Source organism: Pseudorasbora parva, chromosome 14, assembly GCF_024679245.1.
Source record: "Pseudorasbora parva isolate DD20220531a chromosome 14, ASM2467924v1, whole genome shotgun sequence".
In the NCBI taxonomy this organism is placed as follows: domain Eukaryota; kingdom Metazoa; phylum Chordata; class Actinopteri; order Cypriniformes; family Gobionidae; genus Pseudorasbora; species Pseudorasbora parva.
In genome coordinates this window covers 46,711,294-46,728,017 of record NC_090185.1, presented here as the reverse complement: position 1 = coordinate 46,728,017, position 16,724 = coordinate 46,711,294, and the positions used below count along the sequence as shown (strand labels likewise).

At 38.0% G+C, this 16,724-nt stretch overlaps 1 long non-coding RNA gene across 1 annotated transcript; it reads left to right on the top strand.

The window, feature by feature from the left end:
• The first annotated feature begins 15,702 nt into the window (after window positions 1–15,702).
• LOC137039822 (uncharacterized) lies at window positions 15,703–16,308 on the top strand. Its single transcript, XR_010897764.1, has 3 exons — window positions 15,703–15,844; window positions 16,073–16,126; window positions 16,244–16,308. It is a non-coding gene; the product is annotated as an uncharacterized lncRNA (long non-coding RNA).
• Window positions 16,309–16,724: the final 416 nt, after the last annotated feature.

Here is a 16,724-nt window from a genome sequence, read left to right as displayed (position 1 = left end):
CAATGTCACTCCAACCATAAGAGAGTCAATGTTACTCCAACCTTAAGAGATTCAATGTTACTCCAACCTTAAGAGAGTCAATGTTACTCCAACCTTAAGAGAGTCAATGTTACTTCCACCTTAAGAGTCAATGTTACTCCAACCTTAATAGAGTCAATGTTACTTCAACCTTAAGAGAGTCAATGTTACTCCCACCTTAAGAGAGTCAATGTTACTCCAACCTTAAGAGAGTCAATGTTACTCCAACCTTAAGAGAGTCAATGTTACTAAAACCTTAAGAGAGTCAATGTTACTCCAACCTTAAGAGAGTCAATGTTACTCCAACCTTAAGAGAGTCAATGTTACTCCCACCTTAAGAGAGTCAATGTTACTCCCACCTTAAGAGAGTCAATGTTACTCCAACCTTAAGAGAGTCAATGTTACTCCCACCTTAAGAGAGTCAAGGTTACTCCAACCATAAGAGAGTCAATGTTACTCCAACCCTAAGAGAGTCAATGTTACTCCAACCTTAAGAGAGTCAATGTTACTCCAAACATAAGAGTCAATGTTACTCCCACCTTAAGAGAGTCAATGTTACTCCCACCTTAAGAGAGTCAATGTTACTCCCACCTTAAGAGAGTCAATGTTACTCCCACCTTAAGAAACTCAATGTTACTCCAACCTTAATAGAGTCAATGTTACTCCAACGTTAAGAGAGTCAATGTTACTCCAACCTTAAGAGAGTGAATGTTACTCCAACCTTAAGAGAGTCAATGTTACTAAAACCTTAAGAGAGTCAATGATACTCCCACCTTAAGAGAGTCAATGTTACTCCAAACTTAAGAGAGTCAATGTTACTCCCCCCTTAAGAGAGTCAATGTTACTCCAACCTTAAGAGAGTCAATGTTACTCCCACCTTAAAAGAGTCAATGTTACTCCAACCATAAGAGAGTCAATGTTACTCCAACCTTAAGAGAGTCAATGTTACTCCAACCTTAAGAGAGTCAATGTTACTCCAACCTTAAGAGAGTCAATGTTACTCCCACCTTAAGAGTCAATGTTACTCCAACCTTAAGAGAGTCAATGTTTCTCTAACCTTAAGAGAGTCAATGTTACTCCCACCTTAAAAGAGTCAATGTTACTCCAACCTTAAGAGAGTCAATGTTACTCCCACCTTAAGAGAGTCAATGTTACTCCCACCTTAAGAGAGTCAATGTTACTCCAACCTTAAGAGAGTCAATGTTACTCCCACCTTAAGAGAGTCAAGGTTACTCCAACCATAAGAGAGTCAATGTTACTCCAACCCTAAGAGAGTCAATGTTACTCCAACCTTAAGAGAGTCAATGTTACTCCAAACATAAGAGTCAATGTTACTCCCACCTTAAGAGAGTCAATGTTACTCCCACCTTAAGAGAGTCAATGTTACTCCCACCTTAAGAAACTCAATGTTACTCCAACCTTAATAGAGTCAATGTTACTCCAACGTTAAGAGAGTCAATGTTACTCCAACCTTAAGAGAGTGAATGTTACTCCAACCTTAAGAGAGTCAATGTTACTAAAACCTTAAGAGAGTCAATGATACTCCCACCTTAAGAGAGTCAATGTTACTCCAAACTTAAGAGAGTCAATGTTACTCCCCCCTTAAGAGAGTCAATGTTACTCCAACCTTAAGAGAGTCAATGTTACTCCCACCTTAAAAGAGTCAATGTTACTCCAACCATAAGAGAGTCAATGTTACTCCAACCTTAAGAGAGTCAATGTTACTCCAACCTTAAGAGAGTCAATGTTACTCCAACCTTAAGAGAGTCAATGTTACTCCCACCTTAAGAGTCAATGTTACTCCAACCTTAAGAGAGTCAATGTTTCTCTAACCTTAAGAGAGTCAATGTTACTCCCACCTTAAAAGAGTCAATGTTACTCCAACCTTAAGAGAGTCAATGTTACTCCCACCTTAAGAGAGTCAATGTTACTCCAACCTTAAGAGAGTCAATGTTACTCCCACCTTAAGAGAGTCAATGTTACTCCAACCTTAAGAGAGTCAAGGTTACTCCAACCTTAATAGTCAATGTTAATCCCACCTTAATAGAGTCAATGTTACTCCAACCTTAAGAGAGTCAAGGTTACTCCAACCTTGAGAGAGTCAAGGTTACTCCAACCATAAGAGAGTCAATGTTACTCCAACCTTAAGAGAGTCAATGTTTCTCCCACCTTAAGAGAGTCAATGTTACTCCAACCTTAAGAGAGTCAATGTTACTCGAACCTTAAGAGAGTCAATGTTACTCCCACCTTAAGAGAGTCATTGTTACTCCCACCTTAAGAGAGCCAATGTTACTCCCACCTTAAGAGAGTCAATGTTACTCGCACCTTAAGAGAGTCAATGTCACTCCAACCTTAAGAGAGTCAATGTTACTCCAACCTTAAGAGATTCAATGTTACTCCAACCTTAAGAGAGTCAATGTTACTCCAAACATAAGAGTCAATGTTACTCCCACCTTAAAAGAGTCAATGTTACTCCCACCTTAAGAGAGTCAATGTTACTCCAACCTTAATAGAGTCAATGTTACTCCAACGTTAAGAAACTCAATGTTACTCCAACCTTAATAGAGTCAATGTTACTCCAACCTTAATAGAGTCAATGTTACTCCAACGTTAAGAGAGTCAATGTTACTCCAACCTTAAGAGAGTGAATGTTACTCCAACCTTAAGAGAGTCAATGTTACTAAAACCTTAAGAGAGTCAATGATACTCCCACCTTAAGAGAGTCAATGTTACTCCAAACTTAAGAGAGTCAATGTTACTCCCACCTTAAAAGAGTCAATGTTACTCCAACCTTAAGAGAGTCAATGTTACTCCCACCTTAAAAGAGTCAATGTTACTCCAACCTTAAGAGAGTCAATGTTACTCCAACCTTAAGAGAGTCAATGTTACTCCCACCTTAAGAGAGTCAATGTTACTCCAACCTTAAGAGAGTCAATGTTACTCCCACCTTAAGAGAGTCAATGTTACTCCAACCTTAAGAGAGTCAAGGTTACTCCAACCTTAATAGTCAATGTTAATCCCACCTTAATAGAGTCAATGTTACTCCAACCTTAAGAGAGTCAAGGTTACTCCAACCTTGAGAGAGAGTCAATGTTACTCCCACCTTAATAGTGTCAATGTTACTCCCACCTTAAGAGAGTCAATGTTACTCCCACCTTAAGAGAGTCAATGTTACTCCAAACTTAAGAGAGTCAATGTTACTCCCACCTTAAGAGAGTCAATGTTACTCCCACCTTAAGAGAGTCAATGTTACTCCCACCTTAAGAGAGTCAATGTTACTCCAACATTAAGAGAGTCAATTTTACTTGAACATTAAGAGAGTGAATGTTATTCCCACCTTAAGAGTCAATGTTACTCCAACCTTAATAGAGTCAATGTTACTCCAACCTTAAGAGAGTCAATGTTACTCCAACCTTAAGAGAGTCAATGTTACTCCCACCTTAAGAGAGTCAATGTTACTCCAACCTTAAGAGAGTCAAAGTTACTCCCACCTTAAGAGAGTCAATGTAACTCCCACCTTAAGAGAGTCAAAGTTACTCCCACCTTAAGAGAGTCAATGTTACTCCAACCTTAAGAGAGTCAATGTTACTCCAACCTTAAGCGAGTCAAGGTTACTCCCACCTTAAGAGAGTCAAGGTTACTCCAACCTTAAGAGAGTCAAAGTTACTCCAACCTTAAGAGAGTCAAGGTTACTCCAACCTTAAGAGAGTCAATGTTACTCCAACCTTAAGAGAGTCAATGTTACTCCAACCTTAAGAGAGTCAATGTTACTTGAACCTTAAGAGAGTCAATGTCACTCCAACCTTAAGAAAGTCAATGTTACTCCAACCTTAAGAGAGTCAATGTTACTCCAAACGTAAGAGAGTCAATGTTACTCCCACCTTAAGAGAGTCAATGTTACTCCCACCTTAAGAGAGTCAATGTTACTCCAACCTTAATAGAGTCAATGTTACTCCAACGTTAAGAAACTCAATGTTACTCCAACCTTAATAGAGTCAATGTTACTCCAACGTTGAGAGAGTCAATGTTACTCCAACCTTAAGAGAGTGAATGTTACTCCAACCTTAAGAGAGTCAATGTTACTAAAACCTTAAGAGAGTCAATGTTACTCCCACCTTAAGAGAGTCAATGTTACTCCAAACTTAAGAGAGTCAATGTTACTCCCACCTTAAGAGAGTCAATGTTACTCCCCCCTTAAGAGAGTCAATGTTACTCCAACCTTAAGAGAGTCATGGTTACTCCAACCTTAATAGAGTCAATGTTACTCCCACCTTAAGAGAGTCAATGTTACTCCCACCTTAAGAGAGTCAATGTCACTCCAACCATAAGAGAGTCAATGTTACTCCAACCTTAAGAGATTCAATGTTACTCCAACCTTAAGAGAGTCAATGTTACTCCAACCTTAAGAGAGTCAATGTTACTTCCACCTTAAGAGTCAATGTTACTCCAACCTTAATAGAGTCAATGTTACTTCAACCTTAAGAGAGTCAATGTTACTCCCACCTTAAGAGAGTCAATGTTACTCCAACCTTAAGAGAGTGAATGTTACTCCAACCTTAAGAGAGTCAATGTTACTAAAACCTTAAGAGAGTCAATGTTACTCCAACCTTAAGAGAGTCAATGTTACTCCAACCTTAAGAGAGTCAATGTTACTCCCACCTTAAGAGAGTCAATGTTACTCCCACCTTAAGAGAGTCAATGTTACTCCAACCTTAAGAGAGTCAATGTTACTCCCACCTTAAGAGAGTCAAGGTTACTCCAACCATAAGAGAGTCAATGTTACTCCAACCCTAAGAGAGTCAATGTTACTCCAACCTTAAGAGAGTCAATGTTACTCCAAACATAAGAGTCAATGTTACTCCCACCTTAAGAGAGTCAATGTTACTCCCACCTTAAGAGAGTCAATGTTACTCCCACCTTAAGAGAGTCAATGTTACTCCCACCTTAAGAAACTCAATGTTACTCCAACCTTAATAGAGTCAATGTTACTCCAACGTTAAGAGAGTCAATGTTACTCCAACCTTAAGAGAGTGAATGTTACTCCAACCTTAAGAGAGTCAATGTTACTAAAACCTTAAGAGAGTCAATGATACTCCCACCTTAAGAGAGTCAATGTTACTCCAAACTTAAGAGAGTCAATGTTACTCCCCCCTTAAGAGAGTCAATGTTACTCCAACCTTAAGAGAGTCAATGTTACTCCCACCTTAAAAGAGTCAATGTTACTCCAACCATAAGAGAGTCAATGTTACTCCAACCTTAAGAGAGTCAATGTTACTCCAACCTTAAGAGAGTCAATGTTACTCCAACCTTAAGAGAGTCAATGTTACTCCCACCTTAAGAGTCAATGTTACTCCAACCTTAAGAGAGTCAATGTTTCTCTAACCTTAAGAGAGTCAATGTTACTCCCACCTTAAAAGAGTCAATGTTACTCCAACCTTAAGAGAGTCAATGTTACTCCCACCTTAAGAGAGTCAATGTTACTCCAACCTTAAGAGAGTCAATGTTACTCCCACCTTAAGAGAGTCAATGTTACTCCAACCTTAAGAGAGTCAAGGTTACTCCAACCTCAATAGTCAATGTTAATCCCACCTTAATAGAGTCAATGTTACTCCAACCTTAAGAGAGTCAAGGTTACTCCAACCTTGAGAGAGTCAAGGTTACTCCAACCATAAGAGAGTCAATGTTACTCCAACCTTAAGAGAGTCAATGTTTCTCCCACCTTAAGAGAGTCAATGTTACTCCAACCTTAAGAGAGTCAATGTTACTCGAACCTTAAGAGAGTCAATGTCACTCCCACCTTAAGAGAGTCAATGTTACTCCCACCTTAAGAGAGTCATTGTTACTCCCAACTTAAGAGAGCCAATGTTACTCCCACCTTAAGAGAGTCAATGTTACTCCCACCTTAAGAGAGTCAATGTTACTCCAACCTTAAGAGATTCAATGTTACTCCAACCTTAAGAGAGTCAATGTTACTCCAAACATAAGAGTCAATGTTACTCCCACCTTAAAAGAGTCAATGTTACTCCCACCTTAAGAGAGTCAATGTTACTCCAACCTTAATAGAGTCAATGTTACTCCAACGTTAAGAAACTCAATGTTACTCCAACCTTAATAGAGTCAATGTTACTCCAACCTTAATAGAGTCAATGTTACTCCAACGTTAAGAGAGTCAATGTTACTCCAACCTTAAGAGAGTGAATGTTACTCCAACCTTAAGAGAGTCAATGTTACTAAAACCTTAAGAGAGTCAATGATACTCCCACCTTAAGAGAGTCAATGTTACTCCAAACTTAAGAGAGTCAATGTTACTCCCACCTTAAAAGAGTCAATGTTACTCCAACCTTAAGAGAGTCAATGTTACTCCCACCTTAAAAGAGTCAATGTTACTCCAACCTTAAGAGAGTCAATGTTACTCCAACCTTAAGAGAGTCAATGTTACTCCCACCTTAAGAGAGTCAATGTTACTCCAACCTTAAGAGAGTCAATGTTACTCCCACCTTAAGAGAGTCAATGTTACTCCAACCTTAAGAGAGTCAAGGTTACTCCAACCTTAATAGTCAATGTTAATCCCACCTTAATAGAGTCAATGTTACTCCAACCTTAAGAGAGTCAAGGTTACTCCAACCTTGAGAGAGAGTCAATGTTACTCCCACCTTAATAGTGTCAATGTTACTCCCACCTTAAGAGAGTCAATGTTACTCCCACCTTAAGAGAGTCAATGTTACTCCAAACTTAAGAGAGTCAATGTTACTCCCACCTTAAGAGAGTCAATGTTACTCCCACCTTAAGAGAGTCAATGTTACTCCCACCTTAAGAGAGTCAATGTTACTCCAACATTAAGAGAGTCAATTTTACTTGAACATTAAGAGAGTGAATGTTATTCCCACCTTAAGAGTCAATGTTACTCCAACCTTAATAGAGTCAATGTTACTCCAACCTTAAGAGAGTCAATGTTACTCCAACCTTAAGAGAGTCAATGTTACTCCCACCTTAAGAGAGTCAATGTTACTCCAACCTTAAGAGAGTCAAAGTTACTCCCACCTTAAGAGAGTCAATGTAACTCCCACCTTAAGAGAGTCAAAGTTACTCCCACCTTAAGAGAGTCAATGTTACTCCAACCTTAAGAGAGTCAATGTTACTCCAACCTTAAGCGAGTCAAGGTTACTCCCACCTTAAGAGAGTCAAGGTTACTCCAACCTTAAGAGAGTCAAAGTTACTCCAACCTTAAGAGAGTCAAGGTTACTCCAACCTTAAGAGAGTCAATGTTACTCCAACCTTAAGAGAGTCAATGTTACTCCAACCTTAAGAGAGTCAATGTTACTTGAACCTTAAGAGAGTCAATGTCACTCCAACCTTAAGAAAGTCAATGTTACTCCAACCTTAAGAGAGTCAATGTTACTCCAAACGTAAGAGAGTCAATGTTACTCCCACCTTAAGAGAGTCAATGTTACTCCCACCTTAAGAGAGTCAATGTTACTCCAACCTTAATAGAGTCAATGTTACTCCAACGTTAAGAAACTCAATGTTACTCCAACCTTAATAGAGTCAATGTTACTCCAACGTTGAGAGAGTCAATGTTACTCCAACCTTAAGAGAGTGAATGTTACTCCAACCTTAAGAGAGTCAATGTTACTAAAACCTTAAGAGAGTCAATGTTACTCCCACCTTAAGAGAGTCAATGTTACTCCAAACTTAAGAGAGTCAATGTTACTCCCACCTTAAGAGAGTCAATGTTACTCCCCCCTTAAGAGAGTCAATGTTACTCCAACCTTAAGAGAGTCAATGTTACTCCCACCTTAAAAGAGTCAATGTTACTCCAACCTTAAGAGAGTCAATGTTACTCCAACCTTAAGAGAGTCAATGTTACTCCCACCTTAAGAGAGTCAATGTTACTCCAACCTTAAAAGAGTCAATGTTACTCCAACCTTAAGAGAGTCAATGTTACTCCAACCTTAAGAGAGTCAATGTTACTCCAACCTTAAGAGAGTCAATGTTACTTCCACCTTAAGAGAGTCAATGTTACTCCAACCTTAAGAGAGTCAAGGTTACTCCAACCTTAATAGTCAATGTTAATTCCACCTTAATAGAGTCAATGTTACTCCAACCTTAAGAGAGTCAAGGTTACTCCAACCTTGAGAGAGTCAATGTTACTCCCACCTTAAGAGTGTCAATGTTACTCCCACTTTAAGAGAGTCAATGTTACTCCAACCTTAATAGAGTCAATGTTACTACAACCTTAATAGAGTCAATGTTACTCCCACCTGAAGAGAGTCAATGTTACTCCAACCTTAAGAGAGTCAAGGTTACTCCCACCTTAAGAGAGTCAAGGTTACTCCAACCTTAAGAGAGTCAAGGTTACTAAAACCTTAAGAGAGTCAATGTTACTCCCACCCTAAGAGAGTCAATGTTACTCCAAACTTAAGAGAGTCAATGTTACTCCCACCTTAAGAGAGTCAATGTTACTCCCACCTTAAGAGAGTCAATGTTACTCCAACATTAAGAGAGTCAATTTTACTTGAACCTTAAGAGAGTGAATGTTACTCCCACCTTAAGAGTCAATGTTAATCCAACCTTAACAGAGTAAATTTTACTCCCACCTTAAACTGGTTATATTGTTAATATATAATATAAATGAATATATTAAACTGTCAATGAACTAATTTCATGTTGATTTATATTTTATTTGTTCATTATTTATGTTGTTGGGTTTTAGTTGGACGTGGTCAGAACTCTTTCAGAAATAGTTTATCTGCATGATGCCTGAGCCTTTGGGCTCAGTGATTTTGAATTTAAATTACATGTAAAATAAATATGTGTTATGTTACATTGTGATGTAATGGTGTTTTCTGGTAGTGACTAAAGAACAAAATATGTTTATCAGCTGAAAGGCAGAATACACATATTTTATTAACTTAGACATTATATAACAGTTTCAGGTTATGTTTTAGTGTCGGTAACATTCCTCACATTGTCCCACACAAACTTACTAATCGTCCCACATTTGGTTTGTTTGATGGTGGTAAACCTAATCCTGACTCCTGAATATTTGCTTAAGTTGCATACATTTTGTTCTTGCACTGATGTTAAATTTGTAACCATGTTGCACTTTGACAGTCAGTTTGAGATATAGGCTATATCAGATTATTGTGTGTATCGGATAGTTTACTAAATCAAATGATTCTGACAGTTTTTGCCTTTAAAATGACTGGGGAAAAAGTGTCCCAATCAAACTGAATTCACACTAAACTCTTTGAAATCAATTACATTGCATTATGTTGCTTGAAACCCCAAATAGTATAATAACATAATTCATTAATTATTCAAAGTTATTTGTCATTGTAAAAAAAAAAATAATAATAAAAAAAAAAAAATTCCATCTCGCGTAGGGCAACCAAAGAGCTAGAGCCGGCCCTGCAGCTCAGACAACATATACTTACATGTTCATAACCTTTAGCAGTGTTTTATGTAACTCCAAAGGGTTTCCTGTATTTGACACCACAATTCGGAACTCTATGGGAAGTTATTGTGTGTATGGGAAGCTTTTCAATATGGGCAGGCCAAATCAAGGCGGAAATCCCAGAAAATGGTCTTGGAGTTTAAGTAGTTAAGATATTTTATATTTAGTCCGAGAGCTTTCTGTTCCTCCATTGAAAACGTATGTACGCCGGTGTACTGTCCATGTCCAGAAGGACCAGAAAGGGAATAAAAACATCATCAAAGTAGTCGACATCAGTGGGTTCATTAGAATCTCTTGTAACCATAACCATAAAATATGTTCACATGACTCATGCAGTTTTCCAGTTTGAAAAAAAAAAATAGCTTTTGGGTGAGAAAACCCCTTTCTTGATTATCTGTCTGGGTATGTCTCAATGATTTATTAAGAGTATAAGTAAAAGAGAATACACTCAGCTGATCATATAATGTACATTCTTTCTGCTCGGCTTTTGGAGTCCTGATAATTTATGGATTATGAAAACACTGACTGAATAGACATCATTGTACCTGGACATTATTGCATTGCTGCTCGATAGTACAGCTGAGTATTCCAGCCAGATGTGTGTTAATGTGGTGTGTGTTCTTCTCATTTTAGCTCCTACGTCCATTTGGGCTGAAGGTCAAGACAGAGCCAAACCAAAGCTGGCCTGTAACCTGCCAGCCTATACGGCAGACTTCACACTGACAGCTGCTGGCATGGATGCTGCATCACATGCTTTTGAACACTTTTCCACCTAGAATTTAAAGTGTGGAGTATTCGTCCCCCTCCAGTATGGCAGGCCGGGAGGTCCAAAAATAAGACTAATAACCCGCTAATAATAATATTATTAATAGCTAATAATACTAATAAGAGTCGCTGTGTGAGGAAAGTGAGTCGTCTGCTACGTGAGGAGAGTCAGTCGTCAGCCATGTGAGGAAAGTACTTATACAGATCCACCGCCGGCCTCTCAGTGGGTAAGTCAGTAGTTACTGGCTATAGTATAGTGATTTCCCAAAACAAGTTATTAGTCTTATTTTTGGACCTCCCGGCCTGCCATACTCCAGGAGACTTCGTGTCTTCATCTATTGAGAGTGGATATCATTTTAAATATTATTTTAATATTACACTACTAGTATATTATAATGCTGTTTCCTTCAGTATTCAAAATGGTATAAAAAGTGCACAATTATTAAATATAAATGTTAAGACATTTACACACTTTGAAATATAGAAAACTTTAATGTACTATATCATATACATTACAAAATAAATTCCTTGAGTTCATTAAAAAAGTACAGCAGCATACATAATCTCTTGACAAATACATTATAATAAATGAAAGATCAATAAGTGCTATGGCAGAGCTATTTTCATCCACTTATAGAACATTTCAGTTTACCTGTATTACTAAAAAGCACACTCTCTCATGAAAATGCATATACATAATATGAGTTTGCAATGTCGTGGAATGCATACAGCAAAATGAGTTTTGCTGTGCATATGGTACTCAGTTTTTCACGTGAATATGATACGCACTTTATGGCGTATTATGCTCAAACCCCGCCCCCATCCTACCCAAGGGCGTCATATATACACGCCATAAAGTGCGTATCGTATGCATGCGAAAAACTGCGTAGTATATGCACACCAAAACTCATTTTGGCGTAAATTCAACGATTGCACTCATACTATCGAGACACAGTCTCATGTGAGTGTGTTGGAATATGACATCATTGAATAAAAGTTTCTGGAAAACAAAGCCCAGGTTGAAAAGGATGTCCTATTAAATGAATTAAAAATGCACTGGAAACTTAAGTAGTATGTTTGTTATATTTGAATTGTACTAAAAACATACTTGAGTACACTTTTAATACATTTAATAGTAATAGTCTTTTTCACCCGGGAGTGCAGAAGTGAATGCATTTTTTCTTTACAATCAAGCCTGCAAAAGACCAAACGAGGACACAGAAGAGTTTTAATGCCAATCATCTTCAAGTGGACGATCACTTCTTTGAGTACGGCTTGCAATTTCTGCAACTAAGGGTATGAATAAACGAATCCATATTAAACCCTGAGTGTGACACATTGTTGTCTTAAGTCATGAAGCGATTGCTTTCTGCCAGAAACACAACAGTATTTATATAATGTTTTACCTCAACAATGAAGTCGATGTGTTTTTTGAATGCTATTTAGTTTAAATGGCTAAAATACAGTTTGTGGTGAACACAAGCTCAAGACACTTGCGTGTTTTATTCTACAACATAAAACATGCGCCACTTTATTGTGTTTTATTTAAACCTATATTTCCCATGAATGTGTCTAGTGTGGTCATGATAACATGCACGCTTCACCTCTGTTGCAGAGATTTAAGGAAATTAAAAGTTGTGCAAAATAGCACATGCCAGGACGACTATGACAAGTGACCTGCGGCTTTAAAAAAAAAAAACTAAAACAATTAAATAACAGACAGATTTGCCTCAAAGGAACCACAGAAATGAGCCATTTGGAGTCAGTTTCTATCAATTTCCTATCAAGACTTAAAGGGTTAATTCACCCAAAAATGAAACGTCTTTAATTAATGACTCACCCCCATGTCGTTCCACACCCGTAAGACCTCCGTTCATCCTCGGAACACAGTTTAAGATATTTTAGATCTAGTCTGAAAGCTTTCTGTCCTTTACTTGCTGTCCACGTCCAGAAGGTAATGAAAACATCATCAAAGTAATCCATATGTGACATCAGTTGGTTAGTTAGACACGTTTGAAGCATCAACAATACATTTTGGTCCAAAAATAACAAAAACTACGACTTTATTCAGCATTGTCTTCTTTTCCGTGTTTGTTTTCAAACCTCAAATAAAAAATCAAACGGTCGCGAATCAGCAGATTGGTTTGTGATTCGTATCGCCAATGTCACCTGATTTCAGCAGTTTACCAGTTTTTCACACGCGATTCGAATCATGATTCATGACCGTTTGATTCTTTATTTGAGGAACACGGAAGAGAAGACAATGCTGAATAAAGTTGTATTTTTTGTTATTTTTGGACCAAAATGTATTGTTGATGCTTTAAACGAGTCTAACTAACCAACTGATGTCACATATGGACTACTTTGATGATGTTTTCATTACCTTCTGGACGTTGACAGCATGTGGGCAGACACTTACATTCAAAGGACAGAAAGGCCTCGGACTCAATCTAAAATATCTTAATCTGTGTTCCGAGGATCAACGGTGGTCTTATGGGGTGAGGAAAGAAATTTCATTTTTGGGTGAACTAATCCTTTTTAAAGGGTTCAGTTCACCAAAAAATGAAAATTCGGTTAATTCATGTCTCACCCTTATGTCGTTCGACACCCGTAAGACCTTTCTTCATCTTCAGACACAGATGAAGATATTAGTGTTGAAATCCGATGGCTCAGAAAGGCCTTCATTGACACCAATGTCATTTCCTCTCTCAAGACCCATAAAGGCACTAAAGACGTCGTTACAAAGCCCATCTCACTACAGCAGCTCTACAGTCATTTTATGAAGACACGAGAATTAGTTTTTGTGTGCAAAAAAATGAAATAATGACTAATATGGTGATGGCCAATTTCAAAACAAAGCTTTGAACAGTGAATCGATTGATGATTTCGGATTGGGTGTCAAACGCGATAACTGCTAAAATCACATGACTTTGGCGGTCCAAATCATGTATCTATTCACTGAATCTGTTTCGAAATCGTCCCATTGCTATATAAGTCACTATTTAAATCTTTTTTTTTCTTTTTTTTTTTTCGCACAAATTATTGTAGAGCCACTGTAGTGAGATTGGCTTTGTAAATCGGCCCATTGCTATATAAGTCGAATCATCCTCCAATTTAACGAATCCCCCTCCATTAGGCCTGATTCAAAATCTCTACAACAGCGGTGATCATGAGATTAAATCATACTTACTACTCTCTTCTTCGCTTGTCTCTGCACTCTGTCTTCTACAGCAGCTGATCTGAAGGGGAAAAAAAAAGTTAATTAATATTTCACAAAAAACAAGCAGTTGATAATGAATGATTTGTTCTCTTTTTAAGAAGGATAGAATGCGGAGTACAATGAACCTGGTCGGTAATATAATAAAAACCATTCACATCCTCAGCAGTTTCAGTTGTACACTCATAAGCATCCCTTTTTACAATTTAATCTTTGTACTTGTACTTAATTTATATATATATATATACAGATAATTATAAGTATAAATTAGTATAAGTATAAATAAGTATAACAAAATATAAATGCCAATCAACAAACAATGTTGCCATAGTTAGCTGTCAGCTCAAGACAAAGTATTTTTATTTACATTACATATTTCAAGCTTTTCAAAGATCATTTACCTCAATACAATGAAGCCACATTTCTCAGGCAATCAGAAATAAACAACTTCATTTTGCAAAAAAAATAATGTTAATGTAATGTTGTAACTTACTAGCCTGACAAGCCAGACCCACATCAAAATGTTTGGTCTGGAAACTCACTGACGGCTCAATCCGAGGGGCGGATAAATGGTTGTCTTTCAAACTCCCTCTGCACGCGATAGGATAGCGCTACAACCAACCAGATCAATGAAGAAGGTGAAGCAGAGCTAGTTGATAGACTAAACTTTCGCTGTATCCGGTCGGCAAAACTCTGAACATATCTTCCCTTTTTAAGAATGACTTCAGTGCCGTTCTTTGTTCTTTTCTCAGAGAAAAGCTTAACTCCAAGTCTTCCAGAGTTGCGGTCAAAGCCGTTTCGATAGGCCGCCGTTCGCCAGTTTCTGTGTTTACTAGAAGCACGCAAGCGCAACTCGGCTGTCATTATGTTAAGCCCCGCCCACCGACACGATGTGATTGGCCCGACTAGAGTTTGTTTTTACAGCTCAGAAGGTATTGAGAGTTGCCAGATGACACTCGCTGCAGATTAGATTTGCTGCCGCTAGGGTGCGTCTAGTTCCCTATATCGAGGGAACTTTGCACTGCATCGGAACGACGAATTTGGGGATACTCCCTTAGCAGCAGCGTGTCTGAAGTCTGAATGAAACTATTCCAGTCTTGATTGGTGTTGCGTCATGACGTAGATTTGACGGCATAACCGGAAGCTATAGTAACGGCAGCATGCAGTCAGCTCCTTAGGGTGCCGGCTGTGTTTATTTAGAAATATCTCAACGCGTGCGCTTTTCGGGTCTTTCAGCCTCCCGCCTGTGGTCCTTAATCTCAAGGGATGAAAGCTAAGTTAAATATGTTGTAATCGGATCGAATCTCACGTTTGCTGAGGCAGTGTGTAGTAGACCATTCCATATGAATAAATATTAAAACAGTATTGATTGGTGGTGATTATGGCTGAATTTTAATTCTGAGGAATTCAAATTAATTTAATATTATCTGACTTTAAGGAGTTAGATATGTTTATTCAGTCTATCATTCAGAACATGTTCATTGGTGGGTGATTATGGTGACATTTAATTCTGAGGAAAATCTGACCATTTAAATCTGACTTTGTGAAGGTAGATATTTTATGCCTAGCATCCAAATCGTGTTCTCTTATCTATACATTAATCTAAACGAAAATCTTCCGGAGAGTGATCGATGTCACTTCCTCCGTGGAGTTTTCTGGAAGTCGGTGCTTCAATCCACCGTCTTCGATGCTCGGACCACATCGATTTCCAGTTAATGCATGCTGCTCCAGCTGCCTCTAGAAGACTTGCAGCTGGGCAGCAAACGCGTTCGCACAACGAAAAACCTCCCAGACTAAGCTCTGCCGGGTGGCCGCTTCAGGCAATAATAACCAACTGCAGAACCGCAGAACCCATATACGTCACTCACAACGCTCTGAGGACAACAGCGCCACGGCACAGTCTCATGCCGGAAGTGGGCGGAGTTAACGAAAACTAAACAATCGGCACCGCGGAAGAAGAGAACACGGTAAACAGCTGTTTTTTGTTGTGGTTTTAATCTATCAAGTTTATTTGTGTTGTGTATTTGATCCATCATTGTTGTATTAACACTTTATACAGAACGTGGCTCTATATTTTTCTTATGTGCTCTGCTTTACGATGTCTATCGCGTCTGTTGATATGGTCTTGCTTTAAGTAACATAATTTTTTGTGATTTTACTTTGTTGTTGGTGCCGTATTTTTTATTTGCTTTTATCTGATACTGACCAGTGTTTTATGTGTTTTTCCCACTAATTTATAGAGGCATTACGATTTGGAGAGGATCAGCTTTACTCCATGTACATCAATGCAAGAAATTCTGCAACAGTTTCTACTGCCCAGTGTTTTAAACTGACCAGATGGCACAGTACACCTTCAAATTCACTTCAAAAAGCAGCTGTCCATGGAGGTATGAAGGTTTGGAGTTATTTGTTTATACACAGTGGCAAGAAATAGTATTTATTTGTCGTCCATTTTGAATTAGTTGGTTATAAAGTTTCAAGTGTGTGTGTATATATATATATAGTGCTTAAGCTAACAAAATACAAACACTATTTCATGTGTTTGAATGTGTCCTATTAAAATTAAATTAAATACACAACCAAGCATTATATATATCTGTTTGATTTTGTTGCAGTAAATTGACAATCAGAATGTCACCCCCGGATAATGGAAGCTGATCAAAAACAAGGTTAGTTTTAAAGGCTCTAATAAAGACATAAGCTACTTATACAGATAGTGTGTTGTTATATGTCACATTTTCCAGGAATGTTCTATAGTTCTATTCTATAATGTTCGTTTGTTTTAGACTGTTCCACAACAGTTGGATGGCTCTGTTGAAAGTAGGATCTTCATGTTAATGGTAAGAAAAAGAAGGGAAAGGTAAAACTTTTTTTAAATACAAGCTTCCCTTCATTAGGATAAAAAACATGAGAGCTTTTCACACTTGAAATAGTAAACTCCGGATATACAGAATCTTGGGTTATCTTGCTTCATGTTTCACACTGATCATCATTTACCTGAGATGAACAATTAATCCTGGGTATTCATACACTGCCGTTCCACACTGTACTTTAATAAACCATGGGATAACATATGTGCATTATCAGGGTCACTGACAGACACTGCACTGCACACAATATGTTTTCATAAATGCTCAAGCTTTGCATGTCCTTGTATTACAAGTTTATCCTGAACGGACATTTCAGACTATACAATAATTGAAATGGTCTCTTCTTCGCTGCAATTGCGTTTTCTGTTTGCATTTGACATTTTTTCTCTTCAATGCT